This window comes from Microtus ochrogaster, linkage group LG5, assembly GCF_000317375.1.
Source record: "Microtus ochrogaster isolate Prairie Vole_2 linkage group LG5, MicOch1.0, whole genome shotgun sequence".
NCBI lineage: Eukaryota > Metazoa > Chordata > Mammalia > Rodentia > Cricetidae > Microtus > Microtus ochrogaster.
Window position 1 is genome coordinate 39318084 of NC_022031.1, and position 24415 is coordinate 39342498.

The 24415-nt window shown below is 41.4% G+C and overlaps 1 protein-coding gene across 1 annotated transcript in view; it reads right to left on the reverse strand.

Annotated features, from left to right (window-relative positions):
* Positions 1–24415, reverse strand: part of Rnf38 (ring finger protein 38) — a gene marked incomplete at its 5' end in the record, with an annotated part of 94380 nt that overhangs the window by 32678 nt on the left and 37287 nt on the right. The window lies entirely within an intron of this gene.

The following is a 24415-nucleotide window of genomic DNA, read 5'->3' on the forward strand; positions in this document are numbered from 1 at the left end:
CAGCCCGGTCTCGAACTCACAGAGATCTGTCTGCCTCTGCCTCCCGAGTGCTGGGATTAAAGGTGTGCGCCACCATCTCCCGGCTGAAAAAAAAGAATTTTAAATGATAAAAATTATTACAGTGTTTGTGGGAGTACAAATCAATATATACTTTTTTTTTTTTTTTTGTTTTGGTTTTTTTTTTTTTATTTATTTTTTAAAGGACTGTGTGAGGCACTTTCCTGACTAATGACTACTGTGGTCCTGGACCGCACTGGAGAGCAGACTGGGCACACAGTAGGCAGTGTTCTGCATCTTCTACTGCAGTTCCTGCCTCCAGATTCCTCGCCTAACTTCCCTTCATGATGGACTATAAATTATAAACACAAAATAAATCGTTTGCTCCCCAAGTTCTTTTGGTAGCGGTGTTTATCACAGCGATAGGAAGCAAACTATGGCAGGCTCTCTGATCTTTATACTCGGTACAGTAGGTTTAACTGAACTGATTAAAGCCATGCGCCTCAGAAAGACCAAACCTTATAATCTATTAATTCATTAGCCTATCTTGTAATCTGACTTTAAAAACAACATTGTGGTGGCTCACACCTTTAATCACAGCACTTGGGAGGCAAAGGCAGGCAGATCTCTGAGTTCAAGGCCAGCCTAGTCTATAAAGTGAGTTCTAGGGAAACCCTGTCTTGGAAAACAAAACAATCAATATAAAAATTAACTTGTTACTTTATAAAAACTGTTAAAGTCATAATTTCGCTGATTTTTCCTCGGTTAACCTTAAGGTTGTACCATAGTCCTAAATGGATACAATTCTGTCTGTGTCTGGTCTGCAACTGTTGAGCATTATTGATATTTGGTGACAATGTTCAGGATGCATCTGCACAGGACCCTGTGCAGGAGAGGGGAGAACATCTGCAACCTCAAACCTTCTTGTTTTTTCAATGTTTGTTTACACATAACTAACTCCATGACTAACAGAACAACTAGGAAGGAAGACTAATGTTTACGTGGTAAGCATCAATGCACTAGAAGTTTATGATAGTTTGTTTACTGGGGCCCTTCTGTTTGATAGTTATTACATCAATAACCAACAATTTAATCCTTGTCTTGGAGATTAACACACTTAACAGATACCATTTCTTCTAAAATTGTTTCTAATGGTAGCTTTCATTAGTTTTGTTTTGTTTTTCATAAAATGAATAGAGATTCAACAGTCTTTTGGGCTGACTTTTTTTTTTCTTTTTAAATACAGGGATTGCCTTAAACTCACAATCATCTTGCCTCAGATTCTTAAGAATTGGGATTAAGGATATATACTACACGGATTCAGGATAGTACTAAATAATGTGTAAAACAAATTAGGTTGTTGAAACCTGAGTTTAGTTCCTAGGATCCATATATGCATCCTATTACAGGTAAGACATACATGTTAAATGAATGTAATTTTCAAAAACTTTATGATATTTTTGTACTTTCTTTGTATTTTGTAATTTCTTTCCTGAATCACTTGTTATTCCTTGGATTTTCTGAAATCCTTTCAATTAAACTTCAGCATATTCAATGATGTATATATTAATTGCATAAATAAACAAATGCAATAAATTATGGAATAAAAAGCCAAAACCAAGAAATACTGAAACTAAAATATGTGCTTTGAAGCAAGGGGGGTTTAAATTATAGAAATATAAAATGTTACATCACATGATGGCACATAACTAACTGCAGAGCTCTGGGGGATCAGAACTGCAAACAACCCCAGCTACAGCCAGTTTGATCTGTAGGGACCTTGTCTCAATTTACAAGTTGAATTAAAACAAAACAAAAATTATGGGTAAATACGTGGAACATCATAAATCTGAAATAAATTTTAGTTTAGAAAACATATATTGTGTTTAGCACTGTGTCACTATTACCTAGAAGTGTGTGTCACAGAATATGACTGAGAGAATAATCTCCCAAACTAATCAAATTAGCTTCTCTGAATTGTCACAAGTTTGGTATGAATTTGTTTAGAATGAAATAGGCTAATAAAAACTTGGGGTACGGGGGCTGGAGAGATGGCTCAGGGGTTAAGAGCACTGCCTGCTCTTTCAAAGGTCCTGAGTTCAATTCCCAGCAACCACATGGTGGCTCACAACCATCTGTAATGAGGTCTGGTGCCCTCTTCTGACCTGCAGACATACACACAGACAGAATATTGTATACATAACAAATAAATAAATATAAAAAAAAACAAAAAAAACTTGGGGTGCTAAGGACATGGCTCAGTGAGTAATATGCTTGCCACACAAGCATGAGGTCTTGAGTTCCAATTCCAGAGCCCACATAAAGCCTTGCAGAGCAGCGTGCATCTGTAACCCTTATGCTGCTGTGGTGAAGTGAGCAGCTGACAGGAGAGTTGTGACACTCTTCAGCCAGGTGGCCTGGTGTGCGAAGCAGTGTGCAAATGACCCTGTCTCAAGATGGAAGTTAAGGATCAATACCGAAGGTTGTCCTCTGACCTCTGCATGTTTTGGTGAGTCATTTTTTGAAGTCACCAGGCATTAATTGGGGTAAAAACTGGTAATATCCCATTTCAGAGAGGGTGACCACTACTGTTCAGCACTGAAATCCATGTGTTAACTCTTATCCCCATTCTCGAATTAAGACAAACTTAAGTGGGTCTACATCTTTTGGGGAGCATTCAAAACTAAGGCTGGTAAAAAGAACTGAAGACTGCTCCCTTTCCTTTCCCAGGTCCAGAGTTCCATAGCACAACAGTAAGGGAGAAAGAGGAGAAACACATACAGCCCAGCTGGGAGAAAATGAGACCAACTGTATCATCCCTGGACTTCATCTGCTTAAATTCCTCTTTAATTTACTACACAGAATTCACTCATTTATTTTCTTTAGACAATGTCATAATAGATATAATACCTACTGACAGATGGGATAGAACCAGAACTCTATGGTACAAATGAACACTTACAACACTTGTGTTCCCTGCAGAGAAAATGAAAGCTAGCTACGGATGAAGTGAAGTAGAAGTCAAACTATATTCATACATGCACTTAATTGGAAAACAAGCACAAAATGTGTAAGGAGCCCTAGACACCATGTGACAATCCAAACAAATCAAGAACTACCTTCTCAATAAAAGGGATTACAAAACAGTGCTGCCAAACCAAACTAAAGGCAGCACAAAATGCAGAACAGATGGAACAACAAACATCTTGACTAATCGTGTGTCTACCTTGCTCAGGTGTATAACCATTTTTGAGATTTTTATTTTAAGGATTTCTTACCCACATTCCCTTACTTAACCTAAGTAAAAATACAAGCACAGCCAGCCTGGCAATGCTAACACAAGGTAATGAAAAGCCCTACCCAGCGCTTAGGGTGAGGGAGAGACAACAGATCTATGCTCCCCATTAGGATGCTTGCAAAGGCCCTTAGGAGAGCTTTGTTTCAATCTTCTCAAGTAAAGAAATCTTTGTACCTACCCAGATTTACACTGGCCAACGTGGTTTAGAATAGGGCCTGGTGGAATGGCTCAGCAAGTAAAAATGCCTGCTGTCAAGGCCCAAACCTATCCACTTCCAGAATCCACCGAGCAGAAGTAAAGATGCCTGCTGTCAAGACCCAAACCTAACGACTTCCGGAACCCACCGAGCAGAAGCACAGTACAAACTAGGGTAGGTTGTCCACATACATTTATTAGTTTTAAAAAAATATTTTTTTAAAAAAATCAAGATGAGCATAAATTTTAACAAGTGTACAACTATCTTTTAAGACACCACTGGTATTTAACTGCAATTCTTTCTTAACCTACAGAGGATATGAAGCCCACAAGTTCTAAGCAGCCTCTAAGTTCTCCAGTTCTTGTAGGAGTAATTCATACCGAAAAATAGAAGAATCAACTTTAAAGTAGATGCCTAAATGAATAGGCTTAGGATGAGCAGGTTTTCAAAAGGAAAAATACATTATAGTAGTACATTTATAAACCAGGAGATATTCTTTAGCAAGTGTACAATTCAGTGATAGAATTGTCAAAATTGTTGTCTTTTAAGTATTTCACATTTCTGCACCAGATCTGACACGTTTTGATCTTTTTTTTCATAAGTTGGATTTCTCCACTAGACAGCATTACCCCAAATGAACAAAATTTTACTTTATTTCGACTTGCTATGATTCAAATGTGATTGGAATTCTTAAAAGTCTACTTACAAAGCTGTTTGCTATTTTATAGAAACTGGTAGGTAAATGTTACTACAATACTATGCGAAAACAGGAAGAACGGCAGGCTTAAAGATTCTAAGAAAGTATTATGTGCGAGCGTCAAAATACATTTCAATGTTCACCGCTTAATCGCAATTCATACGATGCTAGCGATAACTGTATTTGAGTATTCAACTCTTATGTTCGGTAGAACAAGCGTGCTCAACTTTACTGAATAGCACACACCATTTCAGCAACACAAAAGCGCTGTCCACGCCATATCACAGGAAAATAACTTAAGTTCTCTTTGGTCAGCCTTCAACAACCCGAAACACTCCCGTTCCAAAAACCAACCTCCATCATTCTTCAGCCCTGAAATGAAAAACTTCCATCCACTGAGAACAAAAACGGAGAACGCACAGAAACCCGCGGAGGCAGAAGGCCGCGAGAGAGGACCCCTCCGACCGGGTTCTGCGTTCTCCCAGGTGACATCATTTCACCTGCGTCTTGGCCAGGCAGGGGCGGGCCGGTCCTCCGCCGCGGCGGGAACAAAGAGCGCCGGGCTGCCGGGGAAACGTTCGCCAAGCGCGGCCCGCCGGCTCCCAACTTCCCGCAGCCAGTACCGCCCTCACGCGGAAGCCAACGGCCTCCGCGGCCAATACCTGCGAGGGGAGGCTCCGCCCTGAGGGGCTGCTCCCGCCGCTCCGGGCCGGGCCGCTGCCTCCTATTGTGACCGCTCGCCCCACCCGCGGCCAGCTCGCCAGGGCCACCGTCCCCAGGCGTCCTCGGCCCCGGAACCTGGGTTCCGACTGAGGCGCTGTCACGGCGCTTCCTTCCTCCTGGCACCATCACACGGGCCTCGCCAAGAAACCACGGCTCCACGCCCAGCCCTAAAGCAGCCGGCTAGCGCCTCGGAAGCCCCATGCTCTCCGCCCAGCGTCCCAACCACCCCGGCCTCCGGAGACCCGCCCGCCAGCTGCACGAGGGGGGGGCCCCCGCCCCGCCCCACTGAACCCCGCCTCGGCGCTCGCGGACCGGCACCGGCCGCGCCGGCGCAGTAGCTAGCGCTGCGCGCGCAGGAGATACCCCAGGCGTTAGGTCTCCCACCTCTGGATTCCGGACGCCTGCCCCTCCCCACGCCCGCACAGACCTAGCCAGCCAAACACAGGACAGCCAGAGAGCTCCGCCTCTTCCCCCGCGCCGAGCCCCCTTTGTTTCCACCCGCGGGGGCGGGGCTGCACGTCCAGGCCGCTCGGGCCAGTTCCGGCAACAGAGCCGGTGCGCAGCGCTCCTGCGCAGCCCCGCCCTGGACGAGCACTGGAAAGTGGAGAGGTGGGGCAGCGCTTCCCAGCGCCTGCTCCAGACAGCAACTCAGCAGCGGAACAGTAAATCTCACAATATGTATTACGGAAGAAATAGGAATTTTTATTGATGTAGACACAGGGTGTCACAACAGAGCAAGCAGATTGTATCTAACTTGTCCGATCCTCAGGACGAATCTGATAATCTGGCTCATGATTGAATTCAAGACCCAAAAGAGAATGACAAACCCTATAGATACAAGGAAAAAGATTGCGGAACGTCATTGGAAATTATGAAAGCGGTGGCCTTTTTGAGCAGATACAAATTGGAAGTCTTTAAAAGTTGATATATAAAAGGTAAAGTGAAACTACAAAGGAGCAATGAGCAGAAAACCCAGACTCCACAGGGCATGGCGGTCTCACACACTGGGAAGCTGAGAAAGGACTTCTGAGAGGTTGCGGTCCTCCTGGACTATTGTATAGAAATTCGTTGAATGGAAATTGAAATTGATGGATGGAAAAGGTGGGGGTAGGAGGAGGGGAAAGAAGACAGAAAGGAAATCAAGCCAGACTCTACTTCCTTAGACTGCTTAAACCTTTCTCCTTTCTTCTGCGTCTCAGTGGCATCGGTAGGGTAATATAAACAAACTAAAATGTTTCCAGGTCTTTTGGACCTTCTATATTGCTGGTTAATAACACCATGTGGTAACCGTGTATATTTGTCCTCGGTAGCAGACTGAACACCTATTGTGTTCTATTGTGACCCTAAATCCAATGCACACAATTTCAGGTGCTTAGCAACTGCGGAGTCAAAATTCTAGCAATAATTGTACCACAGAGAAGCAGGAATGAGCTAGCAGGCCCCTGTGAAGCTCTGGCTGCCTCTCCTGGGGTTAAAGGCGACTAGAGGCACTGCCCCTCCACAAAGCTTCTAAATGTGTCCTTAACTCCCAAATCTGATAAAAACATAGCAAGCGGAATGCTTTTCATGAGGGACACCTGACAACCTTAATGTGGTGGGGCTGAAATATCTGAGTAGTAGTTCAACAATAGTCCTGCTAAGCCTTTATTTGCTTTCTTTTTGCACAATGGCAGAGCTGATTTAAAAACAAAACATAAAAACAAAAGCAAAAACAAAACAATCTTTCTGTAGTGGGAAGTTTCTACAACTGCACAGCCCAGAGCATATCAGCTAACTCCATGTGGCACGCACGTGGAATGTGATTAATACATAGTAGTGAGCTGATAGCATTTTAAATTTGAATATGCAATGTCTGAAGGCAAAGTTGTTGCTATGGCAAGAACTTTTTGAGAACTCTGACTCCAAGGCTCCCCCCTTCACTGGTTTTCATGACAGGTGGAAATTGTGAACCGCCCGGCTACCAAACTTCTTAAAGTATACAAGACATTTAAGTTGTTTTCTAAAAAGTGTATCAAATCACGGTCTAACAAATGAAAAAATACTGAAATGCCTTCAAATGTGTCTGGTAGTTTACTGAGATCAGCCCAGGTGCCCCACATTCTAATGCAAAGGAGTAACAGGAGTTATTAAAAACCTTGGTAGGCAGCCACCATCATAAGAACCACAAAAGATTGTAGAGTTGATGGCAACTGAAAAAATTCATGCCACTCCAATTCTGAATCCAGCCTAATTTTCTCAAGGATTTGGCTCTGCCCCCCCCCACACTCCTGGAAAATTACCCCCCCATGGACTTAACTAACACAAGATTAGTTTTCGCCACCTGTAAGTTTTTAACTATAGCTAATAATTTGGTGTCCATCTGTGTTCCATTATTAAAAACTCTTCCAGGCTGGAAGTGTAGCTCAGCGATAGAGCATGAGTCCAGCATGCTGAAGGCTTTGAGCTGCAGCTCCAAATGTCCACGCGTGCACACGAACACACATACACTGTGTATCTACCTCTTCCTTTGCACTTAGATCTTTAAGGTATTTTCAAAGAGATCTGTTTTTTTTTCCTTTTTATGTTTATATATACATATGACCTAGAATTTGATTTCATGAAGTGGTAGTCAATTTGGCTTTTTCCAGCCAGGTGTGGTGGCATATACCTCTGATCCCAGCATTTGAGAGGATAAGGCAGAAGATTAAAAATTCCAGTCCAAGCAGAGCAGTGATGGCGCACGCCTTTAATCCCATTACTCAGGAGGCAGGTGCAGGAGGATCTCTGTGAGTTAGAGGACAGCCTGGTCTACAAAGTGAGTTTAAGGACAGACAGGACTATTATACAGAGAAACCCTGTCCTAAAAAAAAAAAAACCAAAAAATTCCAGTCTAGCCTGGATTATGTACAAGACACTGTCTCAAAAAGAAAACAGTTCTCACCCCCATGGATTGTGTCCACTGTTTATCTGTTGAAGGAAGTAATCTTTTCTTTCAAAAGTACTTTGCCTTTTGAGTTTCAATTTAAAAAGTAGTAATTCTAAAGAAAGAAGAAGAAAGGGAAAGAAAAACAAGGATTTTAATTAGGGCTTCACTGAATCTGGAGATGGATGACGAGGCTACGACAGAACTGACAGTAGTTCCTGCTATGGATACATTTTCATAATGCTGCCAACCCTGAGTGACTTTGAGGACATTTGTGATGCACACTCCGTATTCACAAAGCCTGCAGCTTCCAACTATGCCACATTCTATAGACCTTTCCAAGCTTCTTCTCAGATGTGCTGCTGAGCAGAATTCTAATCAGCACAAACCAAAACCTTAAATTTAAAAAATGCTTAAAACTGTGTAGCTTTTTATGGGGTAAATAAAAAATTTAAGTTCCTACAGAAATCTAGTATTGGGGGGTTTTGTTGTTGTTGAGCAATGGAGTTTTATTTTGACTAAAAATTAAAAGCGTTGTGGCTAGTTTTATGAAAACATGACACAAGCTAGCATCATTTTGGAGAGGGAACTTCAACTGGGAAAATACACCACCAGATTCACCTCCGTACGAGCCTATGGTACATTTTCCTTGCATGATGAACGATGTGGAAGGGTCCAGCTCCCTGTGGGTAGTAACACCCCTGGGCTGGTGGTCCTGGGTACTATAAGAAAGCAGGCTGAGCAGGTCGGTAGTGGCGCACGCCTTTAATCCCAGCATTCAGGAGGCAGAGGCAGGCGGATCTCTGGGAGTTCGAGGCCAGCCTGGTCTACAAGAGCTAGTTCCAGGACAGGCACCAAAGCTACAGAGAAACCCTGTCTCGAAAAACCAAAAAAAAAAAAAGGCAGGCTGAGCAGGTCATGTTACTTGCTAGTTCCTGCTTCAGTTCTTGTCTCCACGTTTCCATCTTGAACTGGATGGTGAACTACAAACTGTAGACAACCCTTTTCCTCCCTCAAGTGTTTTTGTTCATGGCATTTTATCACAGCAAGACAATACCCTTGCTTTCTTGTTCCAATAGTGTCTTACAAAAATAAAATAAGTATATCACATAACAAACAATAGTTTGGAGGCATAAAAATGCCAACAATAATTTTGATATATATCACTATATCGTACTTCTAGTTACCTCAGCTATTTTACAGTAAAACAAGGTAAAAATCCACGTAAGAAAACACACCCATGCTGGGCAGTGGTGGCGCATGCCTTTAATCCCAGCACTCGGGAGACAGAGGCATGCGGTTCTTTGTGAGTTGGAGGCCAGCCTGGTCTACAGAGCTAGTTCCAGGACAGGCTCCAAAGGTACAGAGAAACCCTGTCTCGAAAAACTCAAAAACAAAAGAAAACAAAAAAACAAACAAAAAAATCCCCCATCCAGTTGCATAATGCTAAACATCAAATAAATTCCAGGTAGACCATGAAAGATGATGTGATACAGGATGACCTCCTGTATGCTGTAAAAATGTTTTACCATTGGTTAATAAAGAAGCTGATTCTGGTGTGCACACTGTATACATAATAAATAAATAAATCTTAAAAAAAAAGAATACAGGTAGGGGTGGCAAGATGGCTCAGTGCATAATCTGACAGATAAACTGCCAAATCTGACAGAGTTTGGTCCTAAGGACCCACATGGTGGAAGGAAAGAACTGACTCCTGTCAATTGTCCTCTGACTTCCATATGTGTGCCATAGCACACACATGCCTCTATCCACAAAACAATCAACTTGATAAGATTTAGAAGCACTTGGGAGACTAGCCTCTATGGGGATTATCTTGATTAGGTTAATAACGGTGGAAGATAAGCCCACTGTGGGTGGCACTATTCCCTGGGCCAAAGTCCTGGACTATACACAAAGTAAAACATTAGCTGAGCAGGTACATTTATCCCGCTTTGTTTCTTGACTGTGGGTGCAATGTGACCAGCTGCCTCATGCTCCTGCAGTTGTGACTTCTCACATCACAGGCTGCTCCTCCAACTGTCAGACAAGTCCCTTCTCCCTTAAGCTGTTTTTGTCAATGTATGCTTGCACAGTGACAGGAAAAAAAAAAAACAAACAGAAAAGCACTCAGCGTCATTGGTCATTATGGCAATACAATAAAACTATAATGAGATGCTACTTCAAAATCACTAGAATGACTAGAATTTAAAACAATGTAAACGTGGCAAGGAAATGGTAATATGGGTACCCTCATACACTGTTGATGGGAATGTAAAAAGTATGGCCCCTTTGAAAACTGTTCCTGAAAATGTTAAACAAAAATCTATCATATGACTGTAGTAAGAGGAGCAGCAGGCCGCTTCCCGCTGCCCGGCTCCTGGCCACCTGGCTAGCTTTCACCCCAAAATAACAACAGAGTGGCACTCTAACGTGGTCTACTAATTCCACATAAAACCTGAAAGGGCTTAAAAAGGAGAGAGAGAGAAAAGAGAGAGAGAGAGAGAGAGAGAGAGAGAGAGAGAGAGAGAGAGAGAGAGAGAGAGAGAGAGAGAGAAAGGAGAGAGAGAGAAAAGAGAGAGAGAGAGAGAGAGAGAGAGAGAGAGAGAGAGAGAGAGAGCTTTTTGCTCTTTGTGGGTGGCGTGCCACAGAGAAAATTCCTGACTCAGCAGCCTTACAAAAAAAAAAAAGTCACGCAGTTTTAAAACGCTGGCTTTCTGGGCTATGCTCCTAGTGTGACCTCTGTCTCTTGCAGGAGACAGAGAATTTGGATGGGGTTTTGTGAGTAAAATGCTTGCTTGCTTGCTTGATGGCAATGTGGACTTGCTGTGTACCTGGAATTGTGTGCAGCTCAGGGGCACCAAATGGCTCTGAGGCAGGAGCAGTTCCACCATGCTGAACTGTGCTGATCTCAGGCAGAAACTGTCATAATTATCATAATAACAGCGCAGTTAAGGTTTAGACTGGGCAGGAAACAGGCAGTATGGCATTACCTCTACATGGCCCAACTTAAGTTTTTAAGAAGTGCTTAGCATTTTAAGAAGTGCTCCTAGACAGTAAAGAACTACAGATTCACAATAGGACAGATTCAGACATAAAAGACCTCTAAATGGGTCACAGTATTGGATGGGTGTACGTAAGCTTAGGAGAGAGAAGAAAAAGAATATAGAGAATAAAGTTAATGCCTTAAAAAGGGTAAAGTCTTTAAAGAGACAGAGTACAGATAGTTATAGATTAAAAGAAATAAAGAAAAATAAGCCATGTAAAAATGGGAAATTCACAGAGTTTGGATTCTGTATATTATTGTATTTTCTTTCAATTTTTTAAAAATATTTATTTATTTATTATGTATACAATATTCTGTCTGTGTGTATGTCTGCAGGCCAGAAGAGGGCACCAGACCTCATTACAGATGATTGTGAGCTACCATGTGGTTGCTGGGAATTGAACTCAGGACCTTTGAAGAGCAGGTAATGCTCTTAACCACTGAGCCACCTCTCCAGCCCTTTTTTTTTCAATTTTTTGACTGTGAAGGAGCTAAATACAGAAAGACATTTCATTGTGTGGTCTGCTAAGCTAATCCAACATGTGTATTAAAAAGCTATCTTGACTTCATAATTTGGATCTAAGGATATGCTGCTTTGGAAAAGAGGTTCTTCTTTTGTTTTCTCAGAGGATGAGACCCTGTGAATTGCTTCTATCCTAATATGGTATGATAGACCATGACCTCCTGAAAGGTTGCTGTGAACACCCTCAAAAAATAACTTCAAGCCGGGCGGTGGTGGCGCACGCCTGTAATCCCAGCACTCGGGAGGCAGAGGCAGGTGGATCTCTGTGAGTTCGAGACCAGCCTGGTCTACAAGAGCTAGTTCCAGGACAGGCTCCAAAATAACCACAGAGAAACCCTGCCTCGAAAAACAAAAAAACAAAACAAAAAAAAAATAACTTCACTCAACTGCCAACTGAGATGAACCTGGCACACAGGATACAACATGAAAGACCCGATTAACAGAGTCCCCCATACAGCAGGAAGAAGTTTGGAGAGAAATAACTGCGCCCATATTCCCAGATACTGTCTACAAATGTTCTTTTACATTTAAAGGGGGATATGATATGGATATGAATAATTTACATTGGTATTTATTGATATAAATACAAGGTCAATTTTGTTATATGTATTTCTGATTATGATTAAGGTATTGTGATTGTGTAGTTCATTTAAAAATGTAATGTATAATCAGTAAATATAGGTTGTTAATGGATAATCATCGATAATAGTCAAGCTTGTAGTCATGTTAGTAGATTTTTTAGATATATAGAGATATATTTCAGTTAGACAGGCATTCTTCCTATCTTTCAAAGACAATAATATAGCATTTTAAATGTTTTAATAATTTAGGGTTTTCATGACAATGAGACACGTCTGCTCCTGGCAGCACCACCTACTTCAAGAAGAAGATGGGCATCAAAGAGGCTCCTTACGGCATTTGCTAGCCATTTGGGCAAGAAACTGCTCTTGTCTGGACTGTTGCATAAGCTGGACATGAAGAGCCCAGAGAGAGAGGACTGCTGAACTTGCCTAAAGGTAAGATGATCCTTTGGGGTTCCTGATTCATAAACGAGTCTGCGAGACATTCTGCGGGATACAAAAGAAAGTGACTGAACTGTCTTTGAAATTTCCTGCTTCATGAAAAAGTCTGCTGGATACTATGGGCCTGAAGGCCAAAGATGGATGCTTCAACGGTACAGAGGAACTTTGGGTGACTGTCCAGGCAGTGAGAGGTCTCTGTCATTTCTAGAGTTTTTGAAGTTGCTTACTTCTCATTTACTTAAGTAATATATCCTTCTGGAATCTTTGACAGAGTTGAAGAATAGATAGATAGTTATAGTTTTCCATTGTTATGATGTCTTAAGTAATAATAATAATAATAATAATAATAATAATAATAATAATAATAATAATAATAAATCTTTCTGGAGTCTTGATGGAACTGAAGAATAGATAGACGGTTATAGTTTTCCATTGTTATGATAAAAGATAAAACAGATATAAATATTATAACTGTAATTCTTGCTTGATAACTGTTTTGTTATATGTAATTTTACTATGTTAAAGTTAAAGCTTTTCTTTTTTTGTTTAAACAGAAAAAGGGGAAATGGTGTAGGAGGGTCTTCTATGTGTTACTTTCATTGGTTAAATAAAGAGACTGCCTTGGCCTTTTGATAGGACAGCAGCTTAGATAGGCGGAGTAGACAGAACAGAATTCTGGGAGGAAGAAGGCATGCTTCTCCTGCACAAGATGGACGTTGGTTAGACTCATGCTGGGAAGCCACAGTCAAGTAGCAATACACATTTATAGAAATGGGCTAGTTAAGATGTGAGAATTAGCCAATATGAGGCTAGAAATAATGGACCAGGCAGTGTTTAAATGAATATAATTTGTCTGTTGTTATTTAAGGGTATAAGCTAGCCAGGCTGCTGGGAGCCTGGCAGCGGGAAGCGGCCGCCACCCCTTTTACAACATATGCCAAGAAGCAAATACGTGCAAATGTTCAGAGGATCATTATTCATAATAATCACAAAATGGAAACAATTCTAATGTCTACCACCTGATGAGCAGATAAATGTGTTATATCCATGCAATCAAATGTTATTCACCTATTAAACTGTATAAAGTATTACTTTATGCTATAGTATAAACCTTCAAATGATCACCCAATGAGAGAAGTCAGACACAAAAGGTTACATACTATATAAAAAATCAATGTAATACTGAAAAAGGGCTAGAGTGTAGCTCAGGTAGAGTGTCAGCACAAAACCCTGGGTTCCATCCACAGAACTCTCTCTGCAAGGAGCCATCAAGGCACTGATGTCCAAGTCTTGAGAGCTGTATACAGAAAGACAAATGGTTGTTAGGAACCGAGGGGATGAATAACAGCTGACTGCTGAGTGCAGGTTGGGGTTGGGGGTATGGAGGGATGGGGCTTGAGATGTTCTAAAATTAAATGGTGAAGATAGCAGCACAATTCTTTCTGGAACTCCTAAAAGCAGGCCAGTAAGATAAACGTATGGTAAAGGACTTGCCACAAGGGCTGGCAGTCTGAGTGACTCCTGTGCTTCCATGGTAGAAGGGGAGAACTGACTCAAGGTGTTCTCTGACCTCCATCATGTGTGTTCTATGTCATATAAATTACCTCTCAATAAAGCTGTTACCAAAATTGTTAAAACATGTTAAACATTACAGGTACTAATAAATCAGCCTGTTAATTATATTATTCAGATTCTCTTTACCTATTTCCCCCGCTATTACGGACACACCGAGGTGACCACTAATGAGTCACTGCTCTTCAATGTCACTCCTACTGGAGTACACTAGAAGCCTGTGAATGACTTCTAGCTGGAAGAACATGGCAAAAATGAAGTGATATTATGCCTGCAATTATGCTTCATTATATAGTACTCCATTTGTGCTGTCTAGAGAGCCTCCTTCTGGTCTTGAAGCAGAGAGACATGCTGTGAACTGCCTATGGAAAGGCTCACCTGACAGGACTGTGGGCAGCCACTAGAACCTATATTACTGGCTGCAGGCTCACAAGAGCTCAGATCCTCACTCACAGAGCTACAGGAAAATGAATTTTGCCAACAACCTGAATGAACCCGGAAGAAGCAGGTCTTCCTTAATTAGAATTCCTAATGAGAATACAGCACTGTTTAACACTGTGAAACCCCGAGGAGACCATTTAGGCATCCTAGACTTCCTAGCCACATAAGGTAGAAGATAATAACCTTTATTTCATAGAAAGACAACACTTGTTGGTTAGCACACTGACCTAGAGTGGTAGTCCTCACACAGCATCGGTACCTCATACCTGGGATTTTATAATTTTCTTCTTACTCTTAATGGATTTTCGCTTAAATATTGGGAATTGAATAAGGAGAAACACAAATTTTTCTCTGTTATCACTAACACAAAAATCAACAAAGGGTAAGGTTTTTCCATACCAACAACAAATAAAGAAGGCCACAGGAGCCTTTGATGGATATTCTCCCATTCACGTGGAATCCATCCTGGCACTGACTAGATGTCCGTCAGTTCTGTCTGTCTACCTGGAGATAGTGGTAGATCCCACAGTCTTAGGGCTCAGCCCCCACCTTGGAACCCTTCTTTACACATTTTGTTATTGTTTGTTTAGCATTTGAGGGGTTGTTTGTTTTGTTTTGAGACAGGTGTGCACTCCTCTCACACTTCAAATGCTGACACAAGCCTCAACTTGTGACCTGTACTTCTAAATAACTAGCTATACACTAGGATTTCCACAATCCCATCCCAGGTTTGATAAATTTACTTGATTAGATTACAGAACTCGGGAAAACACATACAGAGAATATGATGAAGAGATGTCTGGCAGGCTGGGGCTGAGGGAAGAGACACAGAACTACTGTACCCTCTCTGGGTGTGCCCTCTATGAGAACGTGCTATATGGAAACACTCCAGCGCTGGCCACTGGACTCTTACAGGGATGACTGAAGCAAGGGCAACCATGTCTTTCCATCCTTAAGGACTCCTTACTTGCGCAGCAGCAATATGAGGTATGTCTGAAGAATTATTACTAATTGAAATCTTTCCCCAGATTCTTCAGTATTCCCTTCCTCATGAATTTGGAGAATAAAGGCCCTTGCCACTTGTATCATACAAAGTAGGTCAAAGAATTCCTTTATGGCCAGCTCCAGACAGAATGTTCTGACCTGCCTTGGGGAGTTAGTTATAAGCCGCTAACCATGAACAAAATGTATGTACCATAGTATCAAATACTTTAGTTCATGATACTATATTAACTACACATAACTCTTGACTCTTTTGATTAATAATTTACAATTTGAATTCTACTAAAAATGTCAGGTCAGGTGACATATCTTTAATTCCTGCATTGTAGAGACTGAGGTAGAAAGCTTAGGAATTGACCACTAACCGGTGTTACATGAGACTCTGTGCAAAATAAATAAAATGTTGATTCTACTTTGCATTCACGCCCATGTTGTATTATCTTTGCGAGCCAGTCTCATGCCTCACAGGCTGCTTCCTCAGTCCCCAGTCTTCCTGCCTCGACTCCTGAGTGCTGGAATTACAAGTGTCACCATCTCTGACTCCTTGTTTATCTCTAATCTTCAGTTTTGTGCCACTCTGTTGTATGTCTGTGTCTTGTGCAAAACTTAGGGCCGAAAATTTGTTCTTCAGCCAAGTTTGTTACTTGCCAAGCAACTTTAACATTCATTTTCTATAATTCGATAATTAACTCTACTTCAGTACTTCATTTTGTTACCCTACCCAAGTCCTTCACACCTCTTAAACCCTTACAGCATGTTAGGAATAAGTAAGGCTTTCGATTTCTCTTACGATTTAAAATTTGCATTTTATTTCTACAATTTGTATTTAGCATCTCTAAATTAAAAAATCTAAAATATCATTAAAATTAGAAATTTTGGGATGATATTTGTGTGTGTGTATAAGAGAGTTTTTTAGTGTGTGTGTGAGTGGTACGTGTGTGAGATTGTGTGTATGTGAGTGTTTGGTGTATATGTATGAGTGATTTTATGTGTGACTGGGTGTGCATATGAGTGCAAGTGACTGGTGATTAGGGTATGTATGTGAGTGACTGGGTGAGGGAGGAGGTGCCCCCACGTGACTGTACACGTATGCTGCGGTACACATGTGCAGCTTGAGAACAAGTTTTGGGATTCAGTTTTTATATTCCACTTTGTTTTTAAAGTAGGGTCTCTCTTTCCTGCCACTTTATTTCAAGCTGGTTTGAACAACTCTCCCATAAAAATGCTGGCATTCTCCTGTTGAGGGGATTGCAGACCTGTACTACTACCCCAGGCATCTTACATGGGCCTGGGAATGAACTTAGGTTTTCAGCTTTTCACTCACTGAGCCATCTCCCCATGTCCAACCAGAATCTTTTTGAGGTACTCACAACAAGCTTAGAGGGCCTGGAAGCAAGATGGCTTACTGGGTCAAGATAACTGATATACAAGTGTGCCTTCGTGTGCACACACATACTCTAAATAAAATAAAATTTAAACAAAGTTTATAGTGTTTCTGATTTCAGAGTAACTATGTTCAAGGAGGTAATCTGTGAAATATTCTAAATCAGAAACATTTTCAGTTCTCATTTCAGACAAGGGATCTACACTACTCCTAACTGCTTTTCTAAATAGATAAACACTTCATATTTTTCAAGTTGATTTTTTATTTTAAGCTAATGGAACTTTCTCTTAATGTATAATCAAAGGACCACAAGATAAATGACCCCACACACATCCCTAAGAAGCAGCCCTTATGTTGAAATTGGTATTCCTTAACTAATATTACAGTCTTCTGGTGGCCTCGTGGTCCCGAGCCATCAGCTCCATTTACAACTGCCGCACCTAGAGTGCACTTCAGATGCCATCTAGCCCAAATAGGGTTTCTCACTATTAACCTTAAACGCCACATTAGAAACATATCTGAGGTTCTGTTAATTCACAATGAAAAAAATGTTATCTGCCAAGATGATGCAGAAAGCAGAATGTGTAAGGAGGGGATGATGTTCTAAGTCAACGTAGACGGAATTGTGAGTAAATGTGTATTATTGACATGAGCACAGACATGTCAAGGATTCCCAAGCCTCAGAATCTTGGGAATAACAAAGCCTTCCCCAGGTGAGGCACAAAGGGATGGCAAAGCCTTCCTCTGGCCTAAGTGCAATCGTTTAGGAATGAAGGACCAGCATGTGTAAAAAAAAATCAGCTGTGGCTTCCTTCACCTACAAGACTACAACCTGAGAAGGCTCCCCACAGTGACCTCCTAGCGAGACTAGCTAAGCCCTCCCATGTGTTGCACTTAATAAAAACACTAAGATGTGATGTGGAATTCCCATCTGAATACTATAAATATGTTTTATTACCATTGGTTACTAAAGAAGCTGTTCTGGCCAATGGCTTAGTAAAGTCAAGTATGAAATCAGAACAGGGACAGAGAGACAAAGTAGGAGGAGTAAAGGACACGACATGCAGCTGTGGAAGAGAAAGACAACAGCCCCCAGTAGAACCTTACCCCTTACCAGTAGGCCACAGCCTCATGGCGATTCACAGATTAATAGAAATGGGTTAATTTAAGATGTAAGAGTGAGCCAGGAATATGCCTAAGCTATTGGCCAAGCAGTGCTGAAATTAATATAGTTTCTGTGTGATTATTTGGATCTGAGAGACCGGGAACAAAGGACAAGTCTCTGCCTACAAAGGTTGTTACATAGGCGCTAATAGGGAAGGGAAAGGGAAATAAATACAAAAGGAAAGGAGGCTAAAATAACAATAAGGATGTTTGGAAAAGTCATGATGAATCATACTATAACAATCTGCCTTTAAAAAAAGACATGCCAAGTCTGTGTATAAATATGCATATATAGTTTAAATAAAATTTTCCCGCCGGCACGCCTTTAATCCCAGCACTCGGGAGGCAGAGGCAGGCGGATCTCTGTGAGTTCGAGACCAGCCTGGTCTACAAGAGCTAGTTCCAGGACAGGCTCCAAAGCCACAGAGAAACCCTGTCTTGAAAAATAAAAAAAAAAAATTTTCTCATCTGGGCTGACAATGTTCCCTCCAAAAGCCAAAGACCATTTAACAAAAACCCCAACTCCAGGCATGAGAAGCCCTCTTTTGAGTTTTGATCAAGAGACTCTCCAAATATTACAGACTACTGCTATTGCCCTCAGCTACCTCCCAGAGGCAGAAGGCAAGTCCCTATTTCTAAAGATACCATGCAATTCATACCTAGGGTCTGAGGCCCAAGAGGAACTAACCTGAAAACCTGCTCCCAGGGGACTAGCTTTCATGATACCAGAAGGCACCATGCAAGCTTCCAAAGGAGGGAGACAAACAACAGTTCTACCCAGCTGTGACGCCTAAGATCCACAACAACGACCACCCTGGCACAACAAACCTAGGGCACAGTAGTGGCATGTATATTTTGGCAATAACCAGCATCTCTCTAATTGGACTTAGGACCTGCTCAACAAGAAGGTGCCTGGCACTAGAAACCTAGTCAACTCCCCAGGGCAAGTGACATCATGGATCTTGGAGGAGAACCTACAATTGCTACTCCATTAACCCAGCAGAATCACTAGCTACACTCTAAACATTTATCCTTATACCAACAAATAAGTGAGGGCTGCACTCTCATCAAGGAAACTTCTCTTTGCAATAGACCATTACAGACAACTACAACTAATCAAAATGGAGAGCTGTGAAGCCCAGTCCTAACAGATACATCTCCAAAACAATTCCTGTACTTAAGGCTCAAGGATCACTGTGGAAGAATGGGCAGAAAGATTGTAAGACCCAAAGGATAAAGGAGCTTGCTGCAAGTGTGTCTTTTAGTAATGTCAGAAGTTATACAAGGACAATAAACATAACACAGACAGAAGAAAGCACAGGAAGCCTCAACCCAAAACCAAAAATTAAAGGCAACTATGGACTCCTGAGAGCAGGGAGGAGTAGTCTTTCCCTGGGAAGTGCACACCAATTGGTTTTCCCATACCAATATGGTCAGTCCCAAAAACATGCATACAAGTAACATTACACAGACTGAGAAGGGTGCATTTATGTATTTAGGAATATGTATCTGTGTGTATATGAAACAATAATTAATGAAAAAAAGGCCATGAGTATTTGTATGTAACAATTAATGAAGAGAGGCCAGGAGGGAGAAAGAAGGGAGGGAGGGAGTGTGTGTGTGTATATATAACAATAAGTAATGAAAAAAAAGAGGCCATGAATCTGAGAAACAGCAAGGAGGGGTGTATTCAAGAGTTTGGAGGGAGGAAAAGGAAGTAGGAAGTAATGTAATTAAATAGTAATTCCAAAAAATAAATGATTAGAAAAAAAAAAGGAAATGACATGGCAGGGTCAGATCCACAGGAACTAAAGCTAACAGGAGTAGTGTATGGCGTTTTTTGATGCACGAAGCTTATGATATATACTTATTTTGCCAAAATTCTATTTTCAAACTTCTTTGAAGAAAATAAAATCATTTAAAAGTCATTTTAAAGTATTCATTAGGTTGCTCAAACATGATTTTAAAAACAATGACATTTATTAAACATCACTCATGAGCAAGACAATTACAAACTCATCAGGCTAACTTGATAGCTCTAAAATGTTTGATATTCTTTCTCATCCTTAAGTCAGACATACTCCCTATGTCAGGTATGTTCTCACTGCAAATATCTCCTTATTCCCAAACTGACACTTGTTTAGGTAGTGTCAAAATCAAGAAGATACAACAACAGTAACAGTTTCATATTACACTTTATATTGTTAAAATAATGCTATATGACTGTCACATCTGAAGCAATGCAACACAGCAATGCATGATATGAGGTTTGTTACAAAGCAGCACAGACTTCTGAGTAAAGTTGAGGTGAACAGGCAAAAACTGTGAGTCCAGTACAGCAATTTCACTTCTGATCTAAAGTTGGGGGCTAATGCAAATAGCAAAATCTGATTTTTAGGTGTTAGCATGCCTTCTGTGACTAATAAACTTTTTAAAATCTGAAAAAGAATAGGAAATGTAGCTTATAATTTGTTATTTAGGAAACAGGCAGGAGAATTATCAATTCTAGATCAGCCTGGGTACTAGATAACAGTTCTATTCCTGGGTACTTGGAAACATTCTATCCTGCAGGGAAGCTCCTTAAACAAGAAGGTAAACAACTCAAAATAGCTTCAGGAAGTCCCTGAAACCGACCAGATTCACTAGGCTCCTTCATGCCAGCATAGACAACTAAAGAGGAGAGTCCCCCTCAGATGGAAAGAAGCTGAGCTGCAAAGGCCCTTGGACCAGACCAGCTGACTGGAAGAAACAGAAACCCACTGAGCTGCCTGGAAGAGGTTTAGACCAACTGAGCCACCTGGAAAGGACACTTTACATCCTCCTGAGCTGCCAGCAGGCTATGCAGGGTACACCAAGTTCCCTGCTGTATGAGCAGTCACTCATGCTGAGGTGGGCCTTTGTGAAGCTGATGTCTTTGAGTCATTACTGCTTCAGTAAGTAAGCCCTCTCATATTCCTGTAAGTAACCCCAATAAAACTCATTGTTTCACGAAGTTGGACTTTGGTGGTGTCCATACTTTGGTCTGTCATGAGCTATCTGGGTTGAGAGGATGTGTGTGCATCTTCCCAAAAAGAGTTTTGTCGTACAACATTGGGTAACTGAATCTTTGTCTCAACCATGTAAGGTAGGAGAAAACCAGATGAGATGAGACGAGATGAGACCAGGTGAAGCAGGACCAGAGTCAAGAGTCAGCAAGATGGCAGAACATGTAATGGCACCTGCCTCACAGGACTGATACCTGGAACCCATGTTAAGATAGGAGAGAACCAAACCCACCAAGTGGTCTTCTGACTTCCACACAAATGCTATGGCATGTGACACCTGATGTAGGTGGGTCTTCTATATATCTGTTGTTTCATTGGTTAATTAATAAAGAAAACTGCTTGACCTGATAGGTCAGAACATAGGAAGGCAGGAAAGACAGAACAGAATGCTGGGAAGAAGGGAAGTGAGGCAGACACCATAGCTCTCCTCTCCAAGATGGGCGCAGGTTAAGGTCCTTCCTGGTAAATCACCACCTCGTGGTGCTACACACATGAATAGAAATGGGTTAATCAAGATATGACAGTTAGCCAATAAGAGGCTAGAACTAATGGGCCAGGCAGTGTTTAAAAGAATACAATTTGTGTGTTGTTATTTCAGGTATAAAGCTAGCCGTGCAGGAGCTGGGTGGGAACACAGCCCACTGCTCCTCACTACAGACACTTCCCCCAAATAAATGGAAAGAATAATAAAATACTAAAATAATAAAAGCTGCCACCTGTATCATCACCCTCTTAATGGATATCATTCCACTTACCAAGATCAACTTTTTTTTAAATCAAGACAGGGTCCCAAATTTATGTAGCCCTGGCTGGTCTGAAACTTGTTATGTAAACCAGGCTGGACTGGAACTCAGAGGACCATCCACCTGCTTCTACCTCCTGAGTGCTGGGACTAAAGGCTGTGCCAACACAATTAGCCCCACCTTTCCTTTTATCTAATTCTTACTATATCTTATTGTAATATAATATATAACTGACATTTCCCCAGTTACACTGTAAAATCATGAAAAAACAGGAATTTTTATCTATCTTGTATCCTGATCTAATGCCAGAAACATAGCTAGCTACCTACCAAATACTATTTGCTGGCTCCAATCACCAGAATAAGCTATCAGTGCATAGACAAGAGAGGCTTCTCATTCCACCCTGAGCAACAGTATACACAAAGTAGGCAGGAGAAGCAGGGAACAGTCTTGGATTGTCCTACATTGTGCTGGCCAAACATTATCCTTTAAAATTCTCTCCTCCTCATGACCTTTATAATATAAAAAATAAAAGGGTGCACCTTTAATCCCAGCACTTGTGAGGCAGGGGCAGGCGGATCTCTGTGAGTTTCAGGACAGTCAGGACTATACAAAGAAACCCTGTCTTGAAGAAAACAAAGCAAAACAAAAAAATCTCTCATTCTCTTCCTGCCTCCATCCATGTATGGTGAGAGGTGTCCTAATTATGTAAAACACAAATTAGTCATATAAAGACTGAAAACTCAGAACCATTTTGAGAGAGATGGAAAGTACTTAAGAGAGACAGAATCTCAAGAAGTTCACTTTGGTTTCTGTGCTGTCAATGAAATGGCAGAAGCCAGAACCAAATAGCTTTGCAGCGTCTGTAATCTACTGACCAAGTGACTTCATTGTTTTCTGCATTTATCACTCTTATTTTCAAACATTCATTTCTAAACTCTGGTATATTAAATTTTAGAAAGTCTCAGTGAACTCCCTGTGAAAATTAAAAAATATAACTCATGGTTCTGGATGACTATAAAAGGAAGAGTCTGGAATGCTATGCAAGCTAACAGAAGCAGTGAGACCACCAACAACAAAACATTTGTAAAATCTCAATAATTAATTTCTTATCTCCAACAGGGGAGCAGGTTCTTGATCAAAATAAAGACGATCATTTGGGTCTGTCTTGGCAGCTACCAATGCATCCATGCACAGCTACATCCACGCACAGAAACACAGGAAATAGAAAAAGCCTTTGGAACTGAGGGTGAAAAACTAAATTTAATCTCATCCAGATCAGCAGCAGATATTCCGGACACATCCAGACCACAGAAATCTGCTGGAAGGGACACTAGAAAGGCCCCAAGGCAAGTGTCTCAGTCTTTTTTTTCCCCCCTTTTATTTTATTTTTTTTTTTCTGAAGCTGAGGACCGAACCCAGGGCCTTGCGCTTGCTAGGCAAGTGCTCTACAACTGAGCTAAATCCCCAACCCCCCCCCCTTTTATTTTTGATATTATAAAGGTCTTGCATAGCCCAGGTGGCTTAGAACTTGCTGTAAAGTAGAGAAGTCCTTGAATCCTCTTATTTCTATCTATTAAATTCCGGAATTATAGATACCCATCACTAAACTCACCTAAAAGCAGGTTTTGTTAGAGATAAAAAGAATACAACTGGCAGGCATGATATCTCAAATCTTTAATCCTAGAACTTGGGAAGTGTGAATTCAAGGCCAACCCTGGTCTTTTATAAGTCTCAGAACAGTACCAAGGCTAGTGAGACCTTGCCTAAAACAAAAACAAAATACAACCTACAATGAAACAAACCACCATTAATTTGGACATGATTTTAAAATGAAAAAACTCGGGGCTGGAGAGATGGCTCAGAGGTTAAGAGCACTGACTGCTCTTCCAGAGGTCCTGAGTTCAATTCCCAGCAACCACATGGTGGCTCATAGCCATCTGTAATGAGATCTGGTGGAAGGAATGTTGTATACATAATAAATAAATAAAATCTTTAAAAAAATAAAGAAAAAACTCTGGCCCAAAGTAGTAAACAGATAAACGAGCACACACACAGACACACAAACCACCCTGAAGAATCAGGTTACATTCTCAATAATCAAGATTTAGTTTAGGTTTTGGGAACAAAAGTAAACCATAATAGAATTAGGTAAAGTATAAAAAGAAGCAGGTGCAGAGGGCACGAATGGCCCAGCGCTTGGTAGGATGAGGAGGACTGCTGCAAGTTCCAGCCATTAGACCCTAGATCCAAAATCAAACCAGTGGCTAACAGTGAGGTCCAGAGTTTGACTCTGCAGAACCCACATAAAGCTGGACAGAGGCACGTGTCTCCAATCTAAGCTGTCCCTCAGCAAGAGGGAAGCTTAAAAGGGAAGCTGAGATGTAGGAGCATACAGAGTGGTGAACAAGAAATCTCAATGCAAATAAAGTGGATGATGAGGACCAACACCCCAGTTTTCCTATGACCTTTACACACTTAAAGTGACATGCACAAGCCTGCACATGCGTGCACACACACCCATCACATTTAAAAATAAAGACAAAAGTGATGACAATGGCCGGGCGACGGTGGCGCACGCCTTTAATCCCAGCACTCGGGAGGCAGAGGCAGGCGGATCTCTGTGAGTTCGAGACCAGCCTGGTCTACAGAACTAGTTCCAGG